This window comes from Apium graveolens, chromosome 5 (assembly GCF_009905375.1).
Source record: "Apium graveolens cultivar Ventura chromosome 5, ASM990537v1, whole genome shotgun sequence".
In the NCBI taxonomy this organism is placed as follows: Eukaryota; Viridiplantae; Streptophyta; class Magnoliopsida; order Apiales; family Apiaceae; genus Apium; species Apium graveolens.
The window spans coordinates 163,788,726-163,796,683 of NC_133651.1; the positions used below are offsets into that span (position 1 = coordinate 163,788,726).

Below are 7,958 nucleotides of genomic sequence, written 5' to 3' on the forward strand. Positions count from 1 at the left end.
ACCCTTGAGGTACTTGAAAATTCTTTTCATAGCTATTAGATGAGGTTCTCTTAGATCAGCCTGAAAACTTGCACAAAGATATGTAGCATACATGATATCTGGTCTACTTGCTGTTAAATAGAGTAAATAGCCAATCATATCTCTATAGTTAGTAATATCTACTGATGGTCTAGTCTCTTTATCTGACTTGGTGGCAGTGGCCATGAGAGTTGATGCAGTAGAACTGTCTTGCATTCTAAATTTCTTGAGTAGATTTCTGGTGTACTTGGATTGACTGATAAAAGTACCTTCTTCATTTTGTTTGACTTGAAGTCCCATAAAATAACTCAACTCTCCCATCATACTCATTTGATATCTTGACTGCATTAACTTGGAAAATCTTTCACAAAGTTTTGTATTTGTAGAGCCAAAGATGATATCATCAACATATATCCGTACCAAAAGTAAGTCCTTTCCGTGGTTGAGGTAGAATAAAGTCTTATCAATTGTGACTCTGTGAAATCCACTTTCCAGAAGGAATTGAGTCAAAGTCTCATACCATGCTCTAGGAGCTTGCTTAAGGCCATAAAGTGCTTTGTCAAGCCTGTAGACATGATTTGGAAATTTTGGATCTACAAAGCCTGGAGGTTGTTCAACATATACCTCTTCTTCCAATTCTCCATTGAGAAAAGCACTTTTCACATCCATTTGAAAGATTTTAAACTTCTTATGAGCAGCATAAGCCAAAAAGATTCTTATGGCTTCCAATCTAGCAACTGGAGCAAATGTTTCATCATAGTCAATACCCTCATGTTGAGAGTAACCTTTAGCAACCAGCCTTGCTTTGTTTCTTGTAATTATGCCATAACTGTCAGTTTTATTTCTGAACACCCATTTTGTACCAATAATTGATCTGTCATTTGGTCTTGGTACTAGGGTCCAGACTTTATTTCTTTCAAATTCATTTAACTCTTCCTGCATTGCTTGCACCCAATCAACATCTTGAAGAGCTTCTTCCACTTTCTTTGGTTCAGTCTGAGATAGAAAAGAATGATAGAGACATTCATTTGTTGTTGTTGTTGTAGTTCTGATACCTGCTTCAGGATCTCCAATTATAAAGTCAGGTGTGTGTGATTTAGTCCCTTTCCTTATAGATGGAAGTTGATCTCTAGAACTAGATCCTCCCCCATGATCCATGCTGTCTCCATCAGCATTTTCTAATGCTCCCCCTGAAGTTATGCTCTCTGAGATTCCAGAATTTGAGCTGGATCCTTCAGGAATTGAAGAATTAGAGTTTCTAGAATTGTTAGAATTTGGCTCATTAGAACTTGATGAATCAAACTTGAAGAGCCAGTGATTGGTTCTGATGCTTCTTGAGAGTTTGGAGATGTGGTATGATCATCATCTTGCTCCCCCTGAACAGGTGCATTTTCCTTTGGAGCAATTATCACAGTTTTAATGACATCAGAATTTAACCCGTCAGAACTTACAGGATCAGGATTTAGGTCATCAGAATTTACAGAATCAGAATTTACATCTTCATTTTCAAATCTTAGCTGATCATGATCATTGAAATCTTCAAGTCCAGTAATCTTTTTATCATCAAAAGATACATTGATAGATTTCATGACAACCCTTGTTCTTAAATTGTAGACTCTGAAGGCTTTTGTGGAAAGTGGATATCCAACAAAAATTCCTTCATCAGCTTTTAGATCAAATTTTGACAACTGTTCAGGATGAGTCTTAAGAACAAAACACTTACATCCAAATACATGAAAGTATTTCAGATTTGGCTTCTTTTTCTTCACCATCTCATATGGTGTTTTTCCATTCTTGTTTATGAGTGTAGCATTCTGTGTAAAATAAGCAGTCTGCACAGCTTCAGCCCAAAAATAGGTTGGTAACCTTCCTTCATCAAGCATAGTTCGTGCAGCTTCAATAAGAGTCATGTTCTTTCTTTCTACAACTCCATTCTGTTGTGGAGTTCCAGGTACATAAAATTCCTGCTTTATTCCTTACTCTTTGCAGAACTCTTCCATGATTGAATTCTTGAACTCAGTGCCTTTATCACTTCTTATTATTTTAACAGAATCTTTGACTAACTTATCCAGCTGTCTGACATGATCAGTTAGAGTAGATACAATTTCATTCTTCTTGTGCAAGAAATACACCCAAGTGTATCTTGTGAACTCATCCACTATAACTATAGAATATTTCTTCTTTGCAATAGACATGACATTGACTATATCGAATAGATTAACATGCAATAAGTGATAAGGCTCAAGAATTGAGGATTCAGTTTTGCTCTTGAATGATGATTTTCTTTGTTTTGCCTTTTGACATGAGTCACAAAGACCATCTGGAGCAAATATTAATTTTGGCAGTCCTCTCACAAGATCTTTCTTTACTAGCTCATTTATGTTGTGGAAGTTTAAATGAGAGAGTCTCTTGTGCCAATTCCAGCTTTCTTCAATTGATGCTCTGCTTAACAGACAGATTGCAGAACCATCAGAATTTGTTGAGAGTCTGGCTTCATATATGTTACCATATCTGTAACCTTTCAGAACCACTTTTCCTGTAGAATTACTTACAACTTCACAGTGTTCTTCAAAGAAATCCACATGATAACCTCTGTCACAGATTTGACTCACACTTAGCAGATTGTGTTTAAGTCCTGAAACAAGAGCTACTGTTTCAATTATGACATTTCCAAGGTTGATATTGCTATATCCCATAGTCTTTCCCATGTTTCCATCTCCATAAGAAACTCCTGGGCCAGCTTTCTCCACAAAGTCTGATAGCAGGGCTTTATTTCCAGTCATATGTCCTGAACATTCACTGTCCAAAACCAGGATGTTTTTCCTATTACCCTGCAATCACAAAGACCACTATTGATTAGTTCTAAGGACCCAAACTTGCTTGGATCCTTTGGCCTTGTTAAGTTTGGTAGCATTTGCAGCGGATTTAGATTCAGAGTTTATGCTAACATGCTTTTTATCAGACTTTATATCAGACTTTGCATCAGAATTTACACTAGAATGAATTACACTAACTTTCTTTGAAGAAGATTTTATTTCATATTAATCATAGTAATGAAAACAAGGATTTTGTGGTTTAAACCTAATAGACTGACTCTTAACTCCTGATCTAGGAGGTACAGAGTTTATATCTTTATTTTTCCTGCAAAAAGAAGCAAGATGGTTAGAGTTTCCACAATTATAGCATTTCTTTCCAGGAGCATTAGGAATAGGCATATAATTATTACTTTTATTCACACCTTCCTTTCCATTCCTATTTTTCCTAGCTTCCTTTACCTTGTTCACATTTTTAATCTCTTTTAGCTTATACTTAAGCTGCTTCTTTGTCATTAAGCCAATATTTACCAAAGCTGGTTTATCCTATTTTAATTTGTCAGAAGTTGACTTTTCTTTGACTTCTATTTTAGAGTCTTTTATCTTTTCAGAATTAGACACAACAGTTTTTGCAATGAATTTAACAGGATTTACCTTTGGCTTAATTGGCAAAGTCCCTTTCTCACTTTTACCATCTTTAGAACCTAACCCCTCTTTCCAGTTTCCACTACTTAGAATATTCTGAGTTGTTTTGCCTGAGTTAGTCCAAGTCCTGATGATTTCTCTTTCTTTTTCTAATTCAGTCTTTAGATAATCATTATGTTTAAGCAAATCATTCTTAACATACACAACATTATCTCTCTCTGTCTGAATAGTGTTCATTTTGACTAACTCTTGTTCAAGATAGCTATTTCAATTTTTGTACTTTAGAATTTCAGATTTTATTCTTTCATTCTCTAAAGTCTGATCTCTATAGCTAGTATAAATGTTTTTCAAAAATTATCTCAACTCAGTAATATCTTCTGTATCAAAAGAAAGAGTTGATAGAGGCGCCTTTAGTTCAGCAGCATCAGAACTGCTATCAGCATTTGCCATTAAGGCATAGTTCACCTCTTCTTCAGATTCTGAAGTGTCTTCCCAGTTTTTCTTCTTTGTGATAAATGGCTGGCCTTTATCACCTTTTCCTTTCTTGCAATCAGGAGAGATATGGCCTCTTTCACTAAAATTGTAGCATTTGACATTTGAGTTGTCTCCTCTGTCAGACTTTCCTCCTTTGTCTTCAGTCTTTCTGAACCCTTTCTTGTCAGAACTTCCACGTTTCCTGGAAAACTTCTTACCCTTTCTAAATTTCTTGTAGGCTATCTTTGTGATACCCTTGACCATAAGAGAACACAGTTCCATCATCTCTACATCAACATGCACTTTAGATAAATTTTCAGGTTCTGAATCATCATCATCAGAATCCGATGACTCTGAATCAGACTGTATGATGAGAGCCTTTCCTTTAACCTTCCTAAAGACAATTGGCTTTTCTTCAGTCTTTAAAGCAACTGTCTTAGACTTCCCTCCATGCCTCTTCTTTCTTTGCTCCATCTCAAGTTCATGGGTCTTGAGCATCCCATATATTTCATCAAGAGACATATCAGCAAGTTCATTGTTGTCTCTTATTCTAGTAGCTTTCAAATCCCACTTTTCAGGAAGAGCTAGTAGGAATTTCAGATTTGAATCTTCTGGATCATATTCCTTATCCACTAGTGACAAATCATTCAACAGCTTTATGAATCTGTCATATGTATCAGTTAGTGACTCATCAGATTTTGAGTCAAAGTGCTCATACTCCTGTGTGAGTATTGTCTTCCTGTTCTTTTTTATGGCATTGGTTCTTTGACATCTCACTTCCAATGCATCCCAGATTTCTTTTGCAGTCTTGCATCCTATCGCCCTGTTTGATATGACATTATCAAGTGCACTATGAAGCAAGTGTCTTACTTTTGCATCCTTTCCTAGTGAATAGATGTCTTCAGTGGTGAATTCTCTCTTTTCTTTGGGAATCATCTTCTATGGCTCATTCCCAACTTCAACAGAAAGCTTTGTGGGCTTGTGTGGACCATCATAAATTCTGTCTAAATATTCTGGATCTATAGCTTCCAGAAATATGGCCATCTTCAAACTCCATACAGGGTACTCAGACACCCTGAGCATAGGAACCCTGATGGTTTCATATCTACTGGTGTTTTGAATGGGTTGAACCTTTGCAGGTTCTTGAGGGTCTTGTGTTTTTGATCAGACATGATTGGTTGTTTGTTTGGATCTTAACTGTTTGTAAACTTAACAGATTGGCTCTGATACCATTTGTTAGGCCTCAATGATACTATAGAAGGGGGATGAATATAGTATCTACAATCAATTCGATTATGAACACAAGTATGTAACAGAAAACAAGTTTATTCAATATATCAAACTTTGTTACAGTAGGTTTAATCTACTCCCTTATTGATGTTTGATATCACTAAGAGCTGTTAAGGTTACAATGAATAATCTTCTCATGAATGATAACACATATAGTGTAAACCTTAATATGTGTTTATATACTACACAGTTACAAGATATCTCCTAATTGATATATATGTTCTATTTCCTAAAACACATTAATCAGAGATTATCTGCTGTAGTCCTTTAGCTGTATAACTCTCCAAACATATCTTTACTTGTTTAATCCAGATCATCTCCTGTAAATTAGCCGCTTTTCATCCCTGAATTGTATCCGTACATAAGTTCTGATGTAAGTCCTGATAGCTTAAGTTCTGATAACTTCCTGTCTTCAGTAAGTTCTGATTTCCAGTTAGGTTCTGATAATAAGTTCTGAAACTAAACAAATCAGATTAGACATGACATCACAAATATATCTAACATATATGATATCCTATTATTGGTTGTGCTTATTCGTCTTATGAGCATCGCGAACTTATAAGATAGTGTGTTAATCTCTATTGAAACGAAAGTGAATATAGGGGTTTAGAACTTGCCATGCTAGCATAGGTTCATGTATTAGTTATGCAGGATTCGTAGGTAATTTTAACTATCTTACTTGCCCTATATAATCATGATAGATAAATTGCGTATTAAATAGTTATGTTGTCAAATTCTATAAACATATAGGGTCTCAATATAATTGGTGTCAATTCAGCTTCTATCTCTTTTATGGATGTCTGGTAGTAGGGTATTCGTACAACGAAAGTTGACGTTTACTAGTTTCGTGTTATGTGATTAGTTGTCATCACCATTGCATGTTAAGGTTAAGAACAATGACATTGAATGAAGTAGTAATGAAGTTGGAATCCCATGTTTGTCTCATATAAGTAATTCAACCCTTTTATTCTCTCAGTTAAACTTAGTTAGTATAATTGCATAGTTATAAACAATCTCAACTTGTTATCATCTTAGCATTGAATAATAACCATACCATTGTTGCATAAGTGCATAAATTGAAGTTAACCTAAACCAGTCTTTGTGGGAATGAACTAGAAAGAATTCTATATTACTTGCGAAGACGTATACTTGCATGTAAATTAGCGTGTCTTTTCATCCTAACAAGTTTTTGGCGCCGCTGCTGAGGACTCAGTGTTAATTTTTATTTTATGTCCTTGACATAAGTGGTCGTTAAAGTTCACTGCCTTGGATATTTTACTTACTTATTTACTTGTTGCTTTTTCATGTACTCTATAGAGCGTTTATGCTAACGTGTTCTCTATCTCGAAAGAGAACACTGTATAAAGCGGAGGAACAAGTTTTAGTAGAGGAAGAAGTTATTGTAGAAGAGGAGAAAGTTGAAGAAGAAGCTCTTGTTACAATGGGAGAACCAGAAGCGAATCTGAAGGCTTTGATGGATTTCTCTCAACTGAAGATCAATGATATTCAGTCTAGTATTGTCAGACCAGCCATCATGGCTAACACTTTTGAAATCAAGGCTAGCACAATTCTGATGGTGCAGAACTCAGTTCAGTATGGGGGTTCTCTGATGGTGCAGAACACAATTCTGCAACACTTTCAAATTCAACAATGTCTGAAGATGCTATAAATCTAAGGCTTTTCCTATTCTCTCTGAGGGATAAAGCTATGTGTTGGTTTCATTCTCTACCACCAGGATCTATCATCAAATGGGAAGATCTCGCTCAGAAGTTTCTTACTAAATTCTTCCATATGGCGAAGACAGCTGCAAACAGGAATGCTCTCACTCAATTTGCGCAGCAATCGGGAGAGTATTTATGTGAAGCTTATTATCGTTATAAGGAGATGCTTAGAAAGTGTCCTCATCATGGATGCCTGACTGGATGATTATAAACTTCTTTTATAATGGTTTGGGTGCAACTTCTAGACCCATGCTTGATGCAGCATCAGGTGGATCCTTATGGGCTAAGAGCTATGATGAAGCTTATGATTTGATTGAACTGATGGCTGCTAATGAATACAAAAACCCTTCTCAGAGACTAACTCAAGGCAAGGTAGCAGGAATTCTGGAGGTAGATGCAACTACTGCTATAGCTTCTCAGCTTAAGGCTTTCACGACGAAGGTGGATTCTTTGGCCAATTATGGAGTTAATCAGATCACTAGTGTTTGAGAGCTTTGTGCTGGTGTGCATGAGATGGAGCAGTGTGCTATTTCTAGTGAATCAGCTCAGTTCGTGAGCAACTTCCAGAGGTCATAGCAACCAATTCCATCCATCTATCATCCCAACAACCGCAATCACGCTAACTTCAGCTGGAGTAACACTCAGAATGCGGTGCAACAGCCTTATCAACAGTATGCATCAAAAACAATACAACCCTCCTGGTTTTCAACAATCACAATATGCACCAAGACAACAACTCCAACTGCAACAATCTAATGAAAAATCTGAATTGGAGGAGTTGAGGCTCAAGTGCAAGAGCCAAGCAGTTTCTATTAAGACCTTGGAGAATCAAATTGGGCAAATTGCCAATGCCTTGCTGAATTGACAACCTTGTACACTTCCTAGTAACACAGAATTTCCAGGCAAGAAGGAAGCAAAAGAGCAGGTTAAGGCAATTATATTAAGGTCTGTGAAGGTTGTAAGCAAAGAAAAATCTCTAGTTCCAGAATCTGAAGAT

General features: G+C 36.3%; 1 non-coding gene across 1 annotated transcript; it reads right to left on the reverse strand.

Moving 5' to 3' along the window:
* Window positions 1–7,047: 7,047 nt before the first annotated feature.
* LOC141662845 (small nucleolar RNA R71) lies at window positions 7,048–7,153 on the reverse strand. The gene has a single exon (XR_012550942.1). It is a non-coding gene; the product is annotated as a small nucleolar RNA R71 (small nucleolar RNA).
* Between the last annotated feature and the right edge of the window lie 805 nt (window positions 7,154–7,958).